Here is a 23,504-nt window from a genome sequence, read left to right as displayed (position 1 = left end):
ACGGTTATCTCGCGACTAGATCTCGCAACTTAGTCAAGCCGCGAGCCACCCCTGTTTTGTAAATCCTGACGCGGTGGTTATTCCACAAGTTCTTGTGTGCACTGTGGTTATTACACAAGTGCTTGTGGGGTGTGAAGGGTAAGAATCGGGGTTCAAGTCTTTAGGAATAAGTTTCACACACATATACATTTAAATTAGGCTAGAATAGAATTTCTATTTTGTATAAAATACATAAATAAATAAATAAAAATGAGAAAACCTATAAACCTTAAATTTGAATGAATGAAAAATTATAACACAAAAAAAAAAAATTTACCCCAAGTCTCTAAGACTCTAAAAATAAATTAGAACAGTTGGAGCTCAGCACGTACATTTGGAAGTTAGCACGAACGTCAGCACTTACGTTTGAACTTTTTCTTTTTTTCTATTGTAGAAGTCAATACGAGTCTGCGATCCCTTGCATACTGCATGACGAAATATCATATACAAAACCTATGAGCCTGTTTGGTTTGCCAACTCAAAACATAGTGTTCAGTGTTTAAACACTGAACACTAGTGTCCAAATTTAAGAACAACACGTTTGGTTTGCCAACTTGAAATAGGATTGTTTGAAAATTAGTACTCAAAAACCATTGTTTGAAACACTATTTTTGAAACATGGTCTGGGCATATTTCAAACAATGAACAGCATTTTTTGATGGCATTATTGCAATAAAATTGCCACTGAAGTTTCACTGTTCCCGGACCCACTGACCAGCTTTTTCCTAAAATTTGTCTCCTCTCCTCTCTACTCTCATCTCTTCTCAATCTTCACGCCAGTCTTCACGCCCAAAATTCATCTCACCTGGATTGACACTGGATTTTCACTGTGAACAAACCCAGATCAATATCACAACCACCTTTTTCGCCTAGCAACATTCATTTCACTAGTCATTTGCCTAGCAACAATCACCCACAACACGGACCCAAATCACTGCTACACCACCAGCCACCCCAGCAAATCACAACAACAATCCCAAAACAAAAATTCGAAGAAAAACCCACCATCAATTCATGCCAATCTTTAAAGTGATCGGACTTGCCACTGCCACTGAACCCCAACAAACCACCAATCACCACCACCATGCCACACGCCAACCGGAAAAGCCATTAAATCATAAACCAACAAACCCATTAAATCAGAAAACCAACAAACCCATTATTTTGGTACCCACGCGATCAAAATCCAATCTCCACAGAACCCACGCGATCAAAACTCCAACGGAATGGAGCCCACATCGATCTAAACTCGATCTCCACGGAACGTCGGAACCCACTCGATCAAAACCCCATTGGAACGAAACCCATGCAATCAAAACCCGATCTCCATATACGTTGATCAAAACTCCAATCTCCATAGAATCCACGTTGATTAAAACTCCATTGGAAGCCACCTGATCTTCTTCCGCCGATCGAAACCCCATCGAAACCCACCCAAAATCAAAACCCACCTCGCCACGCCGATCGGTGAACGGAGCCGTGAATCTTCTTTGGCGTCGATGGAGATGAGGACGTGCGTGGGTTTGGCGTCGGCTGATCGGCTGATCGGTGAACGGAGCCGTGGATCTTCTTTGGCGTGGGTTTGGCTTTTTTGTTTTCTGCTCTGAGTGAAGACTGAAGACCGAAGAGAAAGGGATAAAGACAGAAGAAAAGGAAAAGAAGGGATAAAAAACGGATTAAAAAATTATTATTTAATACGTTAGTCAGCTTTTTTTTATCAAACAAAACATACATACCAAACACATATTTTACATTTTTTAAACACTGAAAAACATTGTTTAAACAATGATACCAAACACATTTTTTTGTTTTATTCACACTAAAAACACGTTGTTCAACAACACTTTTTAAACCACAATTTTTACATCTTTTTAAACAACAATTTTTAAAAACTACAACCAAACGGGCCCATATAACTAATATAGAATTAACAAAGGAAATATAACTTCAAAAACAAAGGAATGAGAGTCTGTCTAAAAATGTTCATGAAAAAGTCAGCCATTCATTTCACCTTTATTATATTGGGTTGGTGGTACGTACGCATCCATGACCATGAGACCAAGACAGTTGCTGATTATGTATTTAAGGAACTCTGTTTTCCTTTGTTTGACACTTAGAAATACACTAAGATAGTCTAACTCTCTGCTTTTCTTTAACCCATTAACCCACTAATCGTTTTGAAATTATCTCTGAATGGCTCACAAAAGCAAGATTTTGATAATTGGAGGGACTGGATACATTGGAAAATATAGTAGAGGAAAGTGCGAAAGCTGGGCACCCCATTTTTGCATTGGTCAGAGAGAACACAGTTTCTAATCCTGAAAAGTCTAAACTCATTGAGATCTTCAAGAGCTCTGGAGTGACACTTCTCAATGTATGTACAAAGTCTAGTTCTCCACAACTTGCGTGTGTGTTTAATACTTTGGCTTAGTATATTGATCTTGAAAGTCGTAATTTTTCACAGGGAGACATCTATCAGCATGAGAGCTTGGTGAAGGCAATAAAGCAAGTCGATGTAGTTATCTCTGCAGTTGGAATACAACAGATAGCTGATCAGGTGAATATTATTGCTGCCATCAAAGAAGCTGGAAATATCAAGGCAAGGCACATATCTTTCCTAAAACTTTTTAATATTTTCCGACTTTTTTTCCCTCTTTTCTAAAGTTGCTTATTTAGTTTTCAACAACCTTTGGCCTTTGTTATCAAATCGTCCTTTAAATTTAGAATGTTTTATTTAATCTCTTTACTTTCAAAATTGTTTCAAAAAGATACTAATCACCATAAAATAAATGAAAATTGAAGATGTGAGAAAGGGAATTCATGTCATGTCATAAGCCCAACATCCTCAAAGTGACCTCAGTTTCATTAATTCATTTATTATTTCAGCAATTTCCTTTTATCAAATGATGGTAATGACTTTTTTGAAACATGTTAAAGCAAAAAAGCAAAAGTTGATGACCAAATATGCAATTTAACTTCTTCTATTAGCTGTTTAGCTTGTAATTGTTGAACTAAATGAGAAATCAAGAAACTTATTATATACAATGAAATATTGGTGGGTTTCAGAGGTTCCTCCCGTCCGAGTTTGGAAGTGCTGTGGATCCTGCCAAGGCAGTCGATCCAAATAAACATCATCTTGGGGTCAAGGCTAGCATCCGAAGATCCATCGAGGCCGAAGGAATTCCATATACCTACCTTGTGTCCAATGGCTTTGCTGGGTACTTTTTGTCCAACTTCAGAATTGCACCTACTGGTGGCACTGGCAGTTTCACAGCTCCTCCAAGGGACAAAGTAGAAATTATTGGAGATGGAAACACCAAAGGTATTAATATAAATTCAATCATCTTTCTCTTTAAACTTGTCAAGACTTTCTCATTTGCTTATGTATGTGCGTGCGTGTGTGCACCTTTTACTAGATATAAGTCAACTAGATCAACTACTTTGTTTAAAGATGACCAAGTAATTGTTATTTTCTACGTTAACAGTAATTTTTTCCGAAGAAGAGGATATTGCGACTTATACCATAAAAGCAGTGGACGATCCAAGAACCTTGAACAAGGTCCTTCATATTAGACCCCCGGCAAATATTTTGTACTTCAATGAGATTGTTTCCCTATGGGAGAAGAAGATTGGCAAGACCCTTGAAAAAACTTATCTTCTGGATGATCAACTTCTAAAGAAAATCCAAGGTTAGTAAGAACAATTTCACCTGTTGATTTATAGTGTTTTCTTATAGATCTAATTTGGTTTGGATCATATATCCCCTCCTCCCTTAGACGTTTGAGTTTTTTCGGTCTAATTTGTTAGGATACACTTTGTTACCTCATTTGGAATTTGGATAATTATTAGGGGAGTTGTATTATATTCTTCATTTTAGTACTGCTAGTCAAACCAGCTGACTGTAACACCAAAGATTCGCATATTAGAGACAATACTAAAAAAAATTAATTAGAAGTGACTGTGTACACATTAGTTGTATTTGACTGTTTTTCTGCACGACTGACTTCATTTCATCAATATTTAGTGCATAACTTGTTTGGTTTCTTATTGAAAATTTTGGTTGGCATAAATATAATAAAAAAGGAAGTAATCCTCCTATTGATTTGAGCAGTTCCATGTACTAGCCAGAGAATGTTGACAGTTTCATAGATGGTTGGGCTAGCTGATACTTATTTTTGCTTTTCTGCAGAGTCTCCTAGTCCTTTAAACCTCTTCCTATCCATTAAGCACGCTACATTTGTGAAGGGAAATCTTACAAACTCTGAGGTTAAGGCTTCATTTGGCGTGGAGGCTTCAGAGCTTTATCCAGAGGTGAAATACACCACTGCAGGTGAATACTTGAACCAGTTTGTCTAAAACTTGGAACATTCCTTTGTGGCAATGTGTTTACTATCTTACAATGTACAATAAAAATAAAGGGAAATATCTATTGCACACACTCACACACACAGTGTAGTGTGTGAAATTGACATAGCTCAAAAATAAAATCTATGTTGTGTATGTGGCATTTGTTACTTGTTAGTTATGCCCTTGTTCGTGTCATGTAAACCCTTGGATTGGGCCCTTAATTTGTAAATTTGCTTCCTGGTGAATACGTTAGTCAAATTGTGCTTAAAATTTGTGCTTTTTTTTTAATAGCAATTCAAACACAAACTCTCACTAACGTATTTTCAAAAGTTTTTCCTTTTTATTTTTATATAGGAATTCAAACACAAACAAAACTTGAGGATAATTCAGTAAAAATATATCTTTAACTCTCACATAAAACTAAACTATTCTTTTTTTCATCAAATCCTAAATTTTAACCTCTTTTATCTCTCCCTTTATTTTTAAAAAATTTCTGTTTTTTTTTTTTTTAATTTCTGTTTCTTTACAATTTCAATTCTCACTTTTTTTTTATTTTTTTTTCTAAATCTCTTCTTCCCTATTTGAAAAGTATATTTGCTATTTTAATTCGGTTACTTCTTGGTCCTTCCTTTCTTTTCTTTTTTATTTTTTATTTTGTTTTTTGTTTTTTTAAACTCAAATACTCTTAATTGTTCGGTTACTCATTTTTTTTAATCTTTTTTTTTTTTGGGAAATACTTTTTTTTTTTTTTTTGGGAACCATTGAGGGAAGTATGTTGGGTTACTTTAAAGAAAAGAAAGAAAAAAAAATATGTCAAAAAAAAAAATTCTCCTCTGAAAATCACGATTTTTTAAAATCTCAAACAAAAATAATTGAATTTCAACAAAGTGATAAACATCAATTCATTATTGATAAACTTCTCAGATTCAAATTCTTTAAAAAGAGTTTGTGTTTGAGTGAAAAATTTGAAAATATCCACACACAAAAGGAAAAGATATGCAAAAAAAAAAAAAAAAAAAAAAAAAAAAAAAAAAAAAAAAAAAAAAACTGATATAGGTAAATAAGTATATTTTCTATTTGAATTCGGTTACTTCTTGGTCCTTCCTTTCTTTTCTTTTTCTTTTTTTTCTTTTTTAAACTCAAATAATCTTAATTTTTTAGTTACTCTTTTTTTTTTTAATTTTTTTAGGGAAGTATGTTGGGTTACTTTCAAGAAAAGAAAGAAAAAAAATTCTCCTCTCAAAATCACGATTTTTTTTTTTAATCTCAAACATTTTTTTTTTTTTTTGCAAGCAAACAAAAATAATTGAATTTAAAACAAAGTGATAATCATCAATTCATTATTGATAAACTTCTCAGATTCAAATCTGTTAGGTTCTAAAAGTTTAGAACAATTGGCAAATCGTGAACACAAACTTGTCTAGATATAGATCTTAGAGTCTATAGGTATTATTAGACAATGCTAAAAGTGATCATATTTTTTACTGGTGTTATTACTTGAAGAATCTCAAGATCTGGTATTGTAGAAGTTGTTGCCTTTTCTAGTCATCAAAGGTGTTGATGATCTAAACCTTCAAGGGTGGTCTTGGAGTCACAAACAGGAGAGTTTGTGTTGCTAAACCTTTGAGTTGGATCTCAAAGTCACAAACGTAGGTGTTTGTGTTTTGCAAAGGCCAAGAAAAGAAGTAGTCCGTGGACTCGGAGCTATCATGGGGTCGTGGTAGTAAGTTTTCTACTCAAGGTAGCAAATTTTCTACTCGAGGTAGCAATAGAATGTTAGTGGTCTAAGTTCTATTGTACAAACTTCAATTCTTTCATAGTGGATTTGCTTTTTACCTTGAAGATAACTAGGTTAAATCCTCCCCAAGTTTTTTACTGGTTTGGTTTTCTTGAGTTATCATATTATTGTGTTCTTTATTTTCCGCACTTTACAATGATATGATATATTTGTGTTAACCTAAATCTAATTAATTTGACTAAGTAATCATTTAGCTAATTAACTAGGTTAATTTGATTGTGTTTTAAGGGGTCTAAAAACAAACAAAATCTTTAAAAAGAGTTTGTGTTTGACTGAAAAGTTTGAAAATATCCACACACAAAAGGAAAAGATAAGCAAAAAAAAAAAAAACTGATACATGTAGATACAAATGACAAAGGTACACAACAAATACTCAAATAGAGTTTCATGCCAAAGTGATTCATTTTGGGCTTTATTATACATATAGACAACTTCAAAAAAAAAAAATAGTTTGTGAGAGTTAAAACTTAAAACTGAAAAGTTTGAAAATATCCACACACACACACACAAAAACAGATACACGTTGGTGCAAAGGAACAAAAAAGAAGAAGGAAAATATAAGGAAAAAAAAAAAGATTTTGAGGCATGTGATATTGAAGTCAATCACAGGTAATAAGTAATAGTCAAATACCATTGAATCCCTATAAAAATCTCATTTACCCACAGGTAAGTACACCTCAAATTCTAAATCATTGGTAGCCATGGAACGTAAGAACTCAAACAATAGTCAATGATGAAGAAAAGAAAGAACAACTTGCAATTTAGATTAGATGTGCAGAAGATAGAACTTGAAAAGCCATTTGAATTGTGTAAATTATGTTGAATTGTTTAGAACCTAAATCTGGAAATAGAAAAAGAAGAAAGAAGAGGACGTACCGTTGAGACTGAATTTGCTAAATTTGTGTAATTCGAAGAAGAATGAGAGTAGATGTTATTGGGTTGTAAATTGGCAAAGTGTACATGAATTTGTGGGTTATTAAAGTAAAAAAGTTTTATTTTACATATTTATCCCTATTAGTTAAAAATTTGTAAGTGAATGGTATAGGGGTATTTTAGAACTATGAAAATGAGGAATCCAAATAGAAGAAGCCCCTTAAATAGTAATATAGATGAATGACAGTGTCCATAAAAGTAAAAACGCCTATTTAGTCTTTACATAAACTTTTGTTCCTTGACTGGCAGTGTCCCTAAAACTAAAAACCTCTATTTAGTCTTTACACAAAATTTATTTAGTCTTTACAAGTAACCGACGTTCCCACACGTTTTGACTTTTCTAATCCAAAGAGGAATTATATAAGCTTTGAGAAACGTCGAAAGAACTAGGTTACCGATTCCAAAATTGGTTTTTTTTTTTTTTTAAGGAGATTTTTTTTTAGGGGTAACTTAGTAATTCTGATGTTGGGGTTAGTAATATTTAAACCTAGTTGTAACGTGTAAATCCTAGCCAACCTAAAAATTTATTTGTGTTTTTGCATCTTACAGCTAAGGATTTCTAGAAGAGAAGAAGCTGTCCACCCCCCTTGCTCTCATTCTCGTTTTTATCCTATCCGAGAAACCAATCCGTGTTGATAAATAAAAGGTTGAGCCAAAACCAATTATTTGAAGATTTATTCTAAGGACTTAGTCTTTCACGTGTATGTGTTGCATCTTTGCTTTGTGTCTCCACGGTGTTGGATGGCATTGAGACTTGAGGTCCAAGGATCTTAGTGACAAACTTGTTTGGAGTAAATTCTTTATTTGGTTTTGTTAGAGATATATATTAAACATATATTAGTCCAATGTAATAGGCCCAAGCCTAGTCTTGCTTGTACTAGTAGTCTAGGGTTTAGTCGCCTATATACTCTCATGTTAGAGTTCATTGTAACACAGGTTATTATACTACACTCCTATACACAATAAAGATGTAGCCCTTAAGAGATTCCTCCGTGGATGTAGGCCGTCAAGGTTGAACCACGTAACTCTCGTATTCTCAGTGTTCCTATTCTATGCTTCCTCTTCCGTTTCCATACTAGCATACACAACATGGTATAACACATCGCGTTATTGCTAATATATTTTATTTATTTAACATGGTATCAGAGTAAGACTTCGTTCTTGGCATCAAACAAACATCTCTAACAAGCAAAAGAAGATTCTCACGTGCACACCACCATCAGAAGTCACACATGCTTGTCTGCTGGATCCAGATTTTCACAACATCTCGCAGCCGCCATGGCTCACTGCTGTGTCTAGATCCTCAAGCCCAAGCAATCCGTGCCTCTCCCTATTAGATATATGCACATCAAGCCTTCGCCTGGTGAAACCAACAAGACATACGTGCTCCACGGCATATCGAGACCAAAACCCAAAAACCCGACCTCCAACGGCAGCCGCACCCGCCACCACGCACGAACAACGGCTCCTGGAACACTCACACGCGCTGCCTCAGATTCCTGACTTCCAGATCGTGTTCTTGGCACACGCGCCGCCATGACGGCCTTCTCGTCCACCAATCTATAGAACCTGAGATTCCGGCCTTCATCCGAGCTTACACGCGCTCTCATGCGCTTCTAGGATTTTTGGCATATACATCACACGCCGATGGACTTAGCATGCGCCTTCCATGCGCCAAAGAACTACTGCTAATGTCATCTGATGTCACCAGATGACGTCACCGCTCCACGGCAGCATGCCACGCACGCCCTAGTCCACGTCATCAGACACATCATCTAGCCACATCAGTAGTGTCGCCTCGTCAGCACCACGTCACCTAACTGACCGTTGACCCGGCCAACTCGACCCGGACCACCCGAATCTGACCCGTGAGCACTAACTGTTGACTTGACCAGGATCCATTGACTTTGACTTTTTGCGTTGACTTTTGACCAAAAGTCAAAATTTCTGACAGGGTCTATCTTGCTCAATTTTTCACGTAGATTCCAATTTCAACCTCTGTTTCTTCATTTGAAGCTCCGAAATTGGTCAATTGGCACATTCTTCATTGTGGTTTCTTCAAAGGCATTCTCCCAGGCATCTCCAAGTGATCTTCTCATGCTTATCCAACCTCAAGCCTTCATCAAACTTCCACCTTGAGTTTGAGGAAGGGTGTTAGAGATATATATTAGACATATTAGCCCAATGTAGTAGGCCCAAGCCTAGTCCTACTTGTACTAGTAGTCTAGGGTTTAGTCGCCTATATATACTCATGTTAGGGTTCATTGTAACACAGGAGGTTATTGTACTACACTCTTATACATAATAAAGATGTAGCCCTTAAGGGATTCCTCCGTGGATGTAGGCCGTCAAGGCTGAACCACGTAACCCTCGTGTTCTCAGTGTTCCTATTCTATGCTTCCTCTTCCGCATCCATACTAGCTTACAGAACACGGTATAACACATTGCGTTATTGCTAATATATTTTATTTATTTAACAGGTTTGCTAATGGGTTTACATTGGAGTGGTCTTGGGAAATTGCAAGGATATTGAATAGGCATTGGATTGATGTAAGGAACCTTTCTCCTAATTAGTTTTATTTACTGTATTTTAGCTACTGAATATTGTTCTACAATGGTTATAATTTTATTTCAATTGTTAGCTACATTGATTTAAGGTAAAGAATAAATAATCTTCATGAATTTATTTGATTACTACAGATATATATATATATATATATATGATTTTATATATGTATTTGAATGAGATATATTTTTGTTTGAACTATGATTTGATATATATGATTTTGGACAAATTGATTATGTTTTGACTTTGATATCCGTCAATGGCAGTTATTCATTAGTATCGAAACTAGTTGTATCTGGGATATCATGAACCTATCGTGTTTCTGGATCCCCCTAATGGAGGATATACATTAGCACGAAACTAGTTTCATCTAAATCTATGCCTAGCCATGGGATAATCGAGACCATAGTCATAAAAGATTGTTAAGAATATGAATTATATTTGAGTCTTTGAACTATTTGAGTCCTTGAAACTGCTTATGTGTTTTTGGAACCTATTGTAAATTACAACTTTTGATATATGGAAAGCTAATTATTTTCTAATCCATCTATGATATATTTGTAAGATTAAAATATTTAATTTATGTACAACTTATTATTTTCCTGATCCATTTGCTTGATAGAACTTATTAGGACTTTAGTTACTTATTGAGTTGTCAAGTCACCCCCTTTTCCCCTCTAAATTTAGATTGTGAAGAATAACAAATTTTGGGAATTTTGCTGTTGTGTTGTGAGCAGGGAAAGAAGTGTAGTGATTTTAGGATTAGATGGTATTGTAATAGTCTCATATTTATTAGCCATTTGGCATTATGTACATAAGGTTTGGATTTTGTTCCTTTCAAATTATTGGAGATCTATTAATAAAGAAATTGTTGAGGTATTTTGGATTTATTTGATGTAATTTTTTTGGATAAATTTTAGTTGCAAAGAAGATCTTGCACACTTGTAGGGTGCTTACTTTATAAACATGCGGCCATTGTCATGTGAAACAATAAAACAATGCATTGGAGACAAGTTATAAATGGGAAACGTCAAAGAGTAATGCTACTACCACAACTATTTCTATAATTTTTGCAACAACTTGCCACATGGTGAGTTATAAGTTGTGGAGGTGTGGATTCACCACTTTTTCTCCACCACTCATAACTTGTCACGTGGCGAGTTGTGGAATAAGTTGTAATCTTAGCATTACTCAACATCAAAGACTCAAAACCACTATTCAAATTGTTTTGAATAGATTATTGCACCACTGTGCACCTTTGGCATTATGGTCATTCCACGAGCATAAGTGCTTGTGGGGTATGAGAGGCAAAAGCTAGGGTTAAGTTTTCAAAAAGGAGCTTCACACATGTATACACTTAAATTATTCTGTGAAAGAATTTCTATATTGTATAAAAAAATAAACAAAATAAAAAAAAATTATTGCAAACCTATAAAACCACTATTCATGTTGGGTTTAAATTTGGGTACCGTGTGCAAATTGAGGTTCAAGTCTCAAATTAATTAGGTCTACCTGACCCAAACCCAGCTGGTGGCCATCTCTAAATATAATACCATACCGCAGCCCATAGCTTGCCATGTCCAACACTAACGCAGTTTTTTTTTTTTTTTTTGAAGGCAACACTAACGCAATTTAAATTGTGGCTAGATAAGAACATAGATTGTATTGTATGGTCAATCTGATTATGAAACTCTACTTTGAGATTTCAAAAAAAAATTTTTTTTTTTTTTTTTTTTTTTTTTAACGGTCGGAGGTCAGCACCTACGTTAGAGCGTTTTAAAAATCTTATGGTGCGTAGGATTCAGGTTTGCGAGGATGGGGCTGAAGATACTATGATTTGGCCTTTAACCAATGATGGTGAGTATAGCGTCAGGAGTGCTTACCGGATGTTGGTTTCTGCTGAAGCTTCTCTTATGCCGAGCTCATCAACTTCAGACGAAAGTGGTCTAGTTTGGAAGAAGATTTGGAAGATCCGGACTCCAAATAAGATACGGCATTTCATTTGGCGCGCTGCAAGGGATTCTTTACCAACAAAACAAAACCTGCTGGTTCGGCACCTCCCAATCAGTCCGGTGTGTGATGGCTGTGATGACCACACGGAAACAACCTTACACTGTTTATGGCTGTGCGATCAATCTCGCTCGGTCTGGACGTCAATCCCAGAGTTCCGCTCGCTGGTTCAGAAGAAGTGTCGGACTTTCTTTGAACTATTAGGGGAGCTTTTCAGTGGTGGATCAAGTTTCAGGATTGCTTTCTTTGCCACGGTGGCTTGGTGTTTATGGCAACGTAGAAATCGGTTGCGGGAATGACAACCTGTTTGGCCGCTGCATGAGCTGGGTGATCGGGCCAAGGCGTTGGTGATGGAATATGAGGAAGTGAATTGGCAGGAGCAGAGTGTGTCTATTCCACGACCTAGAGTGCGTTGGTCTCCACCACCTGCAGATTGGTACAAAGCAAACTTTGATGCTGCTTTTTCCAAAGATTCGGGGTTAGCTGCGATTGGTGTTGTGTTTAGAGATCAGGATGGGCAAGTCATTGCTGCTCTATGCCAAAATTTGGGCCAGGTTCAATCGGTGGATATGGCTGAAGCTTTGGCAGCTCGGAGGGCAGTGATTTTTGCAAGGGAGCTGAGTTTGTTTAATATTATAGTTGAAGGTGATTGTCTCCACGTTATCCAGGCTTTGCAGCGTCCAGATCCTTGTAATCTATTGTTTGGGCATATCATTGATGAGACTAAAAGGATGGGCCAGATGTTGAGAGGCTATAGGTTTCAGCATGTTAGGCGAGAAGGGAATAGCTTAGCACATAGTCTAGCTAAAAAAGCAGTTTTAACTGCAGATGCGGAGGTTTGGGTGGAAGCTCTACCTGAGGAGGTGGTTGATGTATTTCAGTCTGATTGCTCCTGAGTTTGTTTGGTTGTATTTCCTGAAGCTTGTTTTTTAATAAAATTTCGCTTACCTTTTTCTCAAAAAAAAAAAATATTATAAATCCGTTTTGATATTATGCTCAAACAATTATGTGAAAATGTCAGAGCAAGAAACCATGCATCCTGGGTTTGACTTCAATCTTCTTCTTTTTTCTTTTTTTTTTTTTCTTTTTTAATACAAGATAAAATTTCTACTCTAACTTAATCTAAGTGTATATATGTGTAAAGCTCCCTTCTGAAAACTTGACCCTCGACCCTAGTCCCCCACAAGCATTTATATTTTTGAAGTAACCACCATATCAAAAGTGTGCGGTGATTTGACTACAATCTTAATACTGTACCAAGTTAAGAAATTAAACTTGAATAAATTCAGGAACTTGAACCTGGACAGGAAAGATATCCATGTTCCTTACTGATGTCTTTGTTGATTAAAGTAGACGATTTGGTTGTTGTAAAGTTAATAAACAAATGAAGTAGAAGTCACTATGATAATTTTCCATATGGATTTTCATATGAAGTAGAAAGATAAACAATTTATATTTTAATTTAATCCTTACATTTTGTTAGCAATTATTCATATAATTTTCGACATACAATTAATTTAGTCCCTACCGTCAACTCACTAATAAGAAATGCCTAAGTGGCTAACAAATTGCACAGTTAGCACTTTTAAAACATATGTGGGATAGAAAATAATAATAATAAATAATAATAATAATTGTTATCTTAAAAGCCACATCAACATTTAAAATAAAATAAAAATAAAAACCTTTTCAATATCTCAATTTTAAATAATAATAAAAAAGTAAAAACATTTCCAACATTTTTGAAAGTTCAAAAAAAACGTGTACAAAAACACTTTTAAACGTTTTGACCCCCAAAAATCAACTTAACCAAATCAAGCAATATGTCAAACAACTAGTGTGCGGAAACTTAACACATGCTATAATATGAAATTGGTTAAAAACTATCTAAGCCATAATAAAATAAAATCACAGCAGATAATATAAAGGCAAAGATAGAGAGGAAGGAAGATGCAAACACAAAGACAACACGCGATGTGTTATCGAAGAGGAAACCGAAGTCCTCGGCGAAAAACCTCTCCGCCGCCCTTCAAGCGGTAATCAATCCACTAGAAAATACAGTTGGGATACAAGGATAGCAATAGACCCTCCAAGCCTAATCTACCCAGTGCACCTAAGCCCTCCAAGCTTCTTGCTCCAACAAGGTTGCGCCGAACCTTTTTCTTTTCTAGCTTCCCGGATTCCGCTACTATACCATAGCATCAACCAATGAAGATTGGCTCCTTCCTAACTGCTTCCCAGAACTCCAAACAACTGTCTCACAGTGATGATGATGGTGAGAACCAGGTTTGGTATAATGCCTCTCAAGGTTTTGACAATGGAGAGGAAGAGAGTTGAGGAATTTGAAGAGACTCTAAGGTAGAGATTGTGGGTAAAACAATCTGGTTTTTCTTTAGGGTTTCTCTCTCAAAATTCTCTCTAGAAGCTCTCTTTCAATCGTGGGTAAAAGGGGTATTTATACTGGAGTGGGAGAAGAATGCGAAACGTCAGGTTTTACAAAACAGGGGTGGCTCGCGGCTTGACCTCGCGGCTTGACTAAGTCGCGAGATCCAGTCGCGAGTTAACCATATGGCCAGTTGTCCTGTTTTGTCCTATAGTGCTCCAGCTAGCATGACTGTTCATCTTCCAGCAAGCTTGGCACGTGTGCAGCTTCTGGCGGCTTGCAGCCGCGAGTCAACCCGCGAGTCCCACCCGCGACTCTCTGTTTTCTTGCACACTCTTAAGCAATCTTCACTCTATCTCACTCACTACCCTTACAACAAACCCACCTAAATACAGGGTTACTAAATGCTGAATTACAAGCGAATTTGGCACGGAATAAAGCCAATTAGATGGTTGAATAAATTCAACCTTACAATCTCCCCCTTTGGCTATTCCGTGACAAAACCCTAAAACAGACTCTAGACTTAACATCTGAGTTGGGAACAGTTGAACAAAACTCACTCACACCTAACTCTAGAAGCTGTGAAGCACTTGAATCATATGAACATAATACTCCTGAAACACAACAATACACCATGATCATTGTAAGCAGAAAATTATACATGCATATGAAACAGGCAGAATGTGATCAAGCAAAGATGGAGTTAAGATATAAACCATGGCTTGATCAACCAAGTGAACACCACCAGGTAGTGACCACAGTGCTCATTCACACTTGGAATGAACACAAGGGCATACAAGTTAACAAGCACAAGGCAAGACACTTGTATGCTCAACACTCAACCAATGCATAACACACAAGGCATATGCATCTAGAAACAATCCTACAAGGGCACAAGAGTGACAATACATAAACCAAAATGCAGAACATTTAGATCAAAGTACTGATTTCAACATAGCATAAAGGCTGCAAAAAGCAAGGTACATACCATAAAGCCTACAAACCATGCATAAAACAATAACTAGGGGTGTGCATGGGTCGGGTTGAGGGGATTTTTTGACCCAACCCACCATGGTGGGTCAAAAAAAATTCAACCCGACCCAACCCAACCCAACCCAACCCACATGGGTCAGGTTGGGTCGGGTTGGACTCATGGGTTTGACAAATTTTTTTAGTATTATTATTAAATTGAGTAGAAAAAAAAAAAATATATATATATATATATATATTAATATATTAAAAAAACCTAAATATTAGTATCAATGTAACTCTTTAAAGGCAAACAATACTAAAAACAAAACAACAATAGTAATTTATTACGATTTGTGTGAACTAATTGACTTTTATATAAGATAGGAAGAACTGGCTATTTGAAAAAAATTTATTAATTATATAATATATTTTTTATATATATTAAATTAGTATTAGTAGGAGGAATTGAGGAAATGCTACTCTACAGCTGTTTTTTTTTAATTATTAAATATAATATATATATTAATATATATATATATATATATATAAGTACCCTACAATTGATTTAAAAAAAAAATTTAATATAAAATATATTTTAAATATATATTAAATATGGGTGGGTGGGTGGGTCGGGTCGGGTTTGGCGGGTTTGTAATTTTATGACCCAAACCCAACCCGACCCGCCATAAAAAAAAATTTTGTAACCCAACCCAACCCACCAAGCCTTAAAAACCGACCCAACCCGGCGGGTCGGGTTGGGTTGGGTCGGGTTTGGCGGGTCGGTGGGTTTTCTGCACACCCCTAACAATAACCCTAACAGCTTACAAAAGCAAATGGGTACAAACACAAAACATCCTGAATAACAGTTTACAAAACACAATATATCAAACATAAAAAGAAAATTGAAACTTGAAGAAGAATGTAAAGACACTCCCCCTTAGATAATGACACTCCCCCTTAGGGTAATATCCTCCCCCTCTGATCATGCCTATCACTCCCCCTTTTTGTCATGGAATAGGCTAGTCATCCTCTTCCAGCTTTCTCTGAATTTGATCCAATTGAGTTTGAAGAGAAGTAAACTTCATATCCCATCGATTGCTTTGATGGTGTAGAGAAGCAGTGAGTCCAGACATCTTTGTATTCAACTCGTGGACAGAGGAGACAATGCGATCAAGTTTCTCATCTAGGGAGAGATTGCTGAACTGAGAGTCACTGTGAGATGCAGAAGTTTCTGGTTTGGCTCTCTTCCGACTATGTCCAATGCTTGCATTGAATGTACGCATGTTGATTGGACTCGGTTTGGGGATAGGAGACTCATCAGCCGTTAGATAAATTCCCTTGAGCTTCAAGATCCGTGAAATGAGACTGCAGAAAGGAATGCATATTCGAGACTCATTTCGAAGAACCGTTTTGCGTAGAACATGAAAGATATGAGCACAAATGTCTATTTCCTCATCAAAGATTAGATCATGAAGAAACAACGCACGTCCGAGGTTCATATACCCAGTACTTGATAACGGGTACAAATTGTGAAACATCACAATTGTAAGCACTCTCAGTTTTGGAGAAAGAGAGGAAACACTGATGGATTTGCCATTGGTTGAGAACTCCAAATCTTGACCAAGACTTTGTTTGAGAAGCTCCTCATCAGGACAGAGATCATCATAAACCGGTGAATGTCGGAAAATGGGTCTGTTGATATGAAGAATTTCTGCCAGATATGTAGGAGAGACAGAAAAGCTCTTTTGCCGAACCCAGCACTTAAGTTCATCTCCTTCCACAATTGCGTTAGCATAAAATTCTTTAACCAACTCTTCATACAAGTCATCCGGATCAAAGAGAAGGTAATTCCAATCCTTGTGGGCAAACCATTTCGGAATGTCAGTGTTATGAAGTGAGGACTGATCCACAGCTCTTTCTAGTAATGGTGTGGCATGTAGAAAGAAGTTCTCATACGACTGATAGGCTGCATATGATCTGAACTTGTTGGGATCGAATCTCCTCGATGAAGAGCGAGTCACTTTTGGTTGAGGTTGGTCTTCATCAACATCAATTACTGGTTCCTTCCCTTTGGAACTGCCTCCTTTCACAGCAGCTTTCTTGAATGGAGACATGACCAGTCTGCATTATGAACAAGGGAAATGACAGAACACAATCCAACAGATTATATTAGCAATGGGTTAGTGAAAATTTAGGGACAATGAAGAAACCCTAAGTGCTGGATGAAGATGGTCAGAAAATAGCAATGAGGGACACAACTGGCCCAAATTGAACTACACAGAAGAGGGAGTCCAAATAAAACCACATAATCAGCTGACAGAGGACCCACATTCAACACTACATCAACAGAATACTACACAGGATCTTAGTAAAACACAACATCAAACAGCAGATCAGACAAAAATAGCTAACCCTAGCTGAGCACATGATGAAGAACACAACCATCAAAATAAATAAGCTCAAAAACAGAAGCACAAGCTACCATAAGCTAAGCATGGACAAAGAGTAACAGTTGAGCTAAAAACCCATCACAAAACCACTCTCAAATGTGAATAAACCAGAGGGAAAACCATGACAACAAGTAAAATAGAGGTCAAGACAGAAAGCCATACCTGTTAGTCGACGATTTTGAGCTGAGAAGAAGCAAACAATGGAGATCGACAATGGAGGTACGGTGTGAACGGGTAAGAGCAGATGAAAAAGACAATGAACAGTCACAAAAAGATCGAGGGAAAAACAAAAAGTTTAAAAACTGCCCCTGTATGTTCAGAACACGCGATTTTCGCGACTGAAACGAGTCGCTACACAGTCGCCAGATCAAGCCGCCAAATCACTCAAGAGAAAAAATTTGAAAAATTTTTCTAAGTGTTTTTCGCGATTGGAAGGTCTACCCGCGAGTTAGTCGCGAGCTGAGCCGCGAAAATCTCTGAGTGAACCTCGCGACTGGACCTTCCACTCGCGAACAAGTCGCCAAACATGACCAACGAAGATGCGACTGATGCTCGCGACTTGACATACCCGCGACTGAGCCGCCAAAACAGGGCAAAACTGGATTTTTGAAATTTTCAGATTTTTCAAACAAAATACTTTCCAAAAATACTTAAAACATTCAAAAATCTTTTTGTGCATGAATAAACAAAGATTGAGCATGTGAAAACACATTTCATCAAGTACAATCACACAAATGAATATGGCATTTATTGAACATAGACTTGTGTGTTGTGTGTGGATATCAACAATGAGATAGTCCTTTGTCTAATGTGAAGCTTCAATGATCAATTCAACCAAGACATACACAATTAGCACTAGATCATGTGACCCATCTCAATTATAGAAATATGTATATATGACCTCCCACACAACTTGATAACATAACTTGGAGCTTATATTTTACTCCACTTTTCAACAAAACATTTGATCTTTTTGATCTTTTGAAGCAATCACCTCTCATTGTGAGAGTGATATGTTACATTTCAACTTAATGAACAAGCCTTTGGCTTTTTGAAGAAATATTCTCTTTAATATAAGGTCGCTTACCCTTTTTCCTAGTCGAATACTAGAATGTGCGACAGGCTTTTGTAGCTCAATATCTCTTTTCATTTGGAGATTTACATTTGGTGAGCTCTTTTTAGCAAAACAAAAATAAAGAGTGGGAAGATATATAAACACAAGTCTATGCATGTCTCAAGATCAACATAACCATTCACTAATCATTCATGACAAGTTTGAAGATCTATTTACAACAATCACATAGATTTCAAGATTTTTCCCACAGTGATATAGGTGCATAAAAACAAGCAATGCTCGAAAATGCACAAAGCCATTAGCACAAAGGTACAAGACAAAACAAGTTTTGAGACAAAACTCAACAAAGTCAATCAAGCTTTTTGATTTTCTAATTTTTATGTGAATTTTGGATTTTTGACACAAGAAACAAAAAATGATTGAACAAACATAAAAAGAAGCAACAGTATTCACAAATGGACAAACAAACAAGAAGCATGTTGCACAAGAGCTAATCAAAGAGGTGTGTGCCCCAACACAAACAGACGTATCATATTATAAAAAAGTGAAGCACACAACACACAAGAGAGTCAAGGAATTGTACCAACACCAATGGTCTTACGGAGTGATTCAAACCGTGGACCATCGAGAGGCTTGGTGAAGATATCCGCCTTTTGATTGTCGGTGTGTATGAACTCAAGACACACAACTCTTTCCTCTACCAAATCCCGAATGAAATGGTAACGTATCTCTATGTGTTTGGATTTTGAATGCTGGACAGGATTCTTGGAAAGATTGATGGCACTGGTGTTGTCACAGAAGACACACATCGTTTCTTGAGGAATTCCATAGTCATGAAGTAATTTCTTCATCCAAAGTAGATGAGTGCAGCAACTTCCAGCAGCGATGTATTCTGCTTCTGCAGTAGATAGAGACACTGAATTCTGCTTCTTGCTCATCCACGAGACAAGATTGTTACCAAGATAAAAACAACCGCCTGAAGTACTTTTCCGATCGTCTACACTGCCAGCCCAGTCAGCATCTGAATACCCAGTCAGCATTGAATACCCAGCAAGACAAGCATTTGAGTCTTTTGAATACCACAGACCATAGTTTGCAGTACCATTCACATATCGAATGATTCGCTTAGCAGCAGTCAGATGAGATTCCTTCGGATTAGCTTGGTACCTGGCACAAACGCCCACACTGAAAGCAATGTCCGGTCTACTGGCTGTAAGGTAGAGCAAACTCCCTATGATGCTCCTGTACAATGTAGGACTTACTTCAACTCCTGACGAATCCACATTCAGTTTAGTGGAAGAGCTCATGGGAGTGGAGGCATGCTTTTTGGAGTCTAGTCCAAACTTCTTGACTATGTTTTTGGCATACTTCTCTTGAGATACAAATATACCCTCCTTCTGTTGTTTGACTTGAAGACCCAAGAAGAATGTGAGCTCCCCCACCATACTCATCTCAAACTCCTTCTTCATTTCCTCAGAAAATTCAGTAGCACGATCTTTGATAGTTGCCCCAAACACTATGTCATCAACATAGACTTGTGCCACAAGGAGATAATCTTCATCATTTTTGACAAACAGAGTTCGATCGGCATACCCTCTCTTGAAACCTCTATCTAGAAGATAATGTGTAAGACGATCGTACCAGGCTCTAGGCGCTTGTTTTAAGCCATAAAGGGCTTTCTTCAACCTTAATACATGATCTGGAAAATGAGGATCCTCAAATCCTTTTGGTTGCTCAACAAATACTTCTTCATTTAGATATCCATTCAGAAATGCGCACTTTACATCCATTTGATAAAGTTTGAAATTCAAAGTGCACGCAATGGACATGAGGATTCGAATGGATTCGAGTCTTGCTACCGGAGCGAATGATTCATCAAAATCCACTCCTTCTACTTGAGTGTATCCTTGGGCTACTAACCGAGATTTGTTTCGAATTATCTCTCCATCTTCATCAGTTTCGTTCTCAGGCCGTGGAGCAAGTTCCCACACATCATTCCTCACAAACTGATTAAGCTCTTCATGCATTGACTCAACCCAATTCTCATCTTGAAGAGCCTCTTCAACCCTTTTAGGTTCAAACTGTGCAAGATAATAGTGATATGTTACATGATTGGCTAGCAGAATATTTCCTTTCCTGAGGCGAAGACCGTCATCAAGAGATCCTATGATATTACTTTCCGAATGATTCTTGATAACTCTTGAAGATGGCCTTTTTGAAGTGGAAACTTCATCACTACGAGAGATAGGAGGATGAACTTCTGGAGGAGTAAGAGGACTTGAAGTTCTAGACATCAATCTCGTTTCCATTCTTGGGTTGATGGGAGTCGATTCTACTTCCGGAATAGGTTCTTCACCTTCTATATCCAAAGCTTCTACCTCAACATCAGGTTCTTTGGTGCTCGGCCCTTCTACATCATCAATCATTTCCACCTTAGGTAAGGCATCATCAATCTTGACATTTATGGACTCCATCACAGCCTTTGTTCTCTTGTTAAACACTCTATACGCTCGACTTGTAGTAAAGTAGCCAAGAAAAATACCCTCATCACTTCTCGCATCAAACTTCCCAAGATTCTCTCGATCATTTAAGATATAGCATTTACTTCCAAATACCCGGAAATACTTCACTTTAGGCTTCTTCCCATTCCATATCTCATACGCAGTCTTCTTTGTACCAACTCGAAAGAAAATCCTATTGCCAATGTGACACGAGGTGTTGACAGCTTCTCCCCAAAATTTTTGAGGTATTTCCTTGTTAAGCAACATGACTCTTGCCATCTCCTGAATCACACGATTTTTTCTCTCTACCACTCCATTTTGTTGTGGAGTTTTGGGAGCTGAAAACTCTCTTTTAATTCCATTCTTCTCACAGAAGGACTCGAATCTTGCATTCTCAAATTCCCTCCCATGATCACTTCTAACTTTGACTATCGGAATCCCTTTTTCATTTTGTAGTTTCTTGCACAGAATCTCCAACCTCTCACAAGCTTCTGATTTTTCTCTAAGGAATTCAACCCAAGTGTATCTTGAGTAGTCGTCCACAATGACCATGATGTATCTCTTCCCCCCTAGGCTTTCAGTTCTGGTTGGCCCCATTAGATCAACATGAAGTAACTCTAAGCACCGAGAGGTGGCTATCACATTCACCTTGTGATGACTTGCCTTAGTTTGCTTCCCAATTTGACGTGCACCACAAACGGTCTTTTTCACTTTTCCAAACTTAGGAAGTCCCTCGACTGCTTCAAGTTTGGAGACTTTTGCTACTTGTTTGAAGTTGGCATGCCCAAATCTGTGATGCCACAGCTCCAACATATCCACACGAGCACTTCTACACGATATGGGTGCCATGGGAACTATTCCATAACAGTTATCTGTAGTCCGATTTCCTTCCAAAACCTGAATCCCCTCTTCATTTATGATCAAACATCCCTTCTTAGAGAATTGTACCAGAAAATCATCATCACAAATTTGAGTGATGCTCAGCAAATTCGCCTTCAGCCCTTTTATGTACAGCACATCTTTGAGCAGAGGCAACCCAAGTATCTCAATGGTTCCTTTGCCTAGGACTTGAGCATGACTTCCATCACCAAAGGTCACATAGTCACCCACCTTTTCTTTGAGTGTCTTAAACAGTGTCTTATCCCCTGTCATATGGCGAGAACACCCACTGTCAAGATACCACAAACACGCATTAAACACCTTCAATGAGGTATGCACAAATAGGTTCACATGTGACAGACATTCTTGACCTTCAAACACACATTCATCATCAGTTTTCATGCTTCTTTCAGATTGATTTTTCATTTTCAGATTCTCAATCATCTCACACAACATTCTATTCTTTCTTTTATATTTCTTAATCAATGATTTAGATTCCGATAGGCTACTGTGTAAGACATGATTCTGACTTTCAAGATATTTCAGCATGTGAACAAATACTCTAGCATGTTTCTTAGTTTTTAACAACTCTAAAAGACCATCAATAAGACACCTTTCAGACATATGCATAGAGTCATTTTCACAAACACTTAAGCTACAATTCAGCATGATATATTCCAAAACAACAATCACAACACAGGGGTCTAGGATCACACTTAGGTAATAAAACCACAACAAGTGTACCTGCTCTGATACCAAGTGAAAGTTAAAAAAAAAATGTGTACAAAAACACTTTTGAACGTTTTGACCCCCAAAAATCAACTTAACCAAATCAAGCAATATGTCAAACAACTAGTGTGCGGAAACTTAACACATGCTATAATATGAAATTGGTTAAAAACTATCTAAGCCATAATAAAATAAAATCACAGCAGATAATATAAAGGCAAAGATAGAGAGGAAGGAAGATGCAAACACAAAGACAACACGCGATGTGTTATCGAAGAGGAAACCGAAGTCCTCGGCGAAAAACCTCTCCGCCGCCCTCCAAGCAGTAATCAATCCACTAGAAAATACAGTTGGGATACAAGGACAGCAATAGACCCTCCAAGCCTAATCTACCCAGTGCACCTAAGCCCTCCAAGCTTCTTGCTCCAACGAGGTTGCGCCGAACCTTTTTCTTTTCTAGCTTCCCGGATTCTGCTACTATACCATAGCATCAACCAATGAAGATTGGCTCCTTCCTAACTGCTTCCCAGAACTCCAAACAACTGTCTCACAGTGATGATGATGGTGAGAACCAGGTTTGGTATAATGCCTCTCAAGGTTTTGACAATGGAGAGGAAGAGAGTTGAGGAATTTGAAGAGACTCTAAGGTAGAGATTGTGGGTAAAACAATCTGGTTTTTCCTTAGGGTTTCTCTCTCAAAATTCTCTCTAGAAGCTCTCTTTCAATCGTGGGTAAAAGGGGTATTTATACTGGAGTGGGAGAGGAATGCGAAACGTCAGGTTTTACAAAACAGGGGTGGCTCGCGGCTTGACTAAGTCGCGA

General features: G+C 37.3%; 1 pseudogene; it reads left to right on the top strand.

The window, feature by feature from the left end:
* Positions 1–2,095: 2,095 nt before the first annotated feature.
* Positions 2,096–23,504, top strand: part of LOC126732497 (phenylcoumaran benzylic ether reductase Betv6-like) — a 33,065-nt pseudogene continuing 11,656 nt past the window's right edge.

The sequence above is a fragment of the Quercus robur genome, chromosome 6 (assembly GCF_932294415.1).
Source record: "Quercus robur chromosome 6, dhQueRobu3.1, whole genome shotgun sequence".
Classification (NCBI taxonomy): domain Eukaryota; kingdom Viridiplantae; phylum Streptophyta; class Magnoliopsida; order Fagales; family Fagaceae; genus Quercus; species Quercus robur.
The sequence above is the reverse complement of the archived record's forward strand: the minus strand, read 5'-3'. Positions and strand labels throughout refer to the sequence as shown.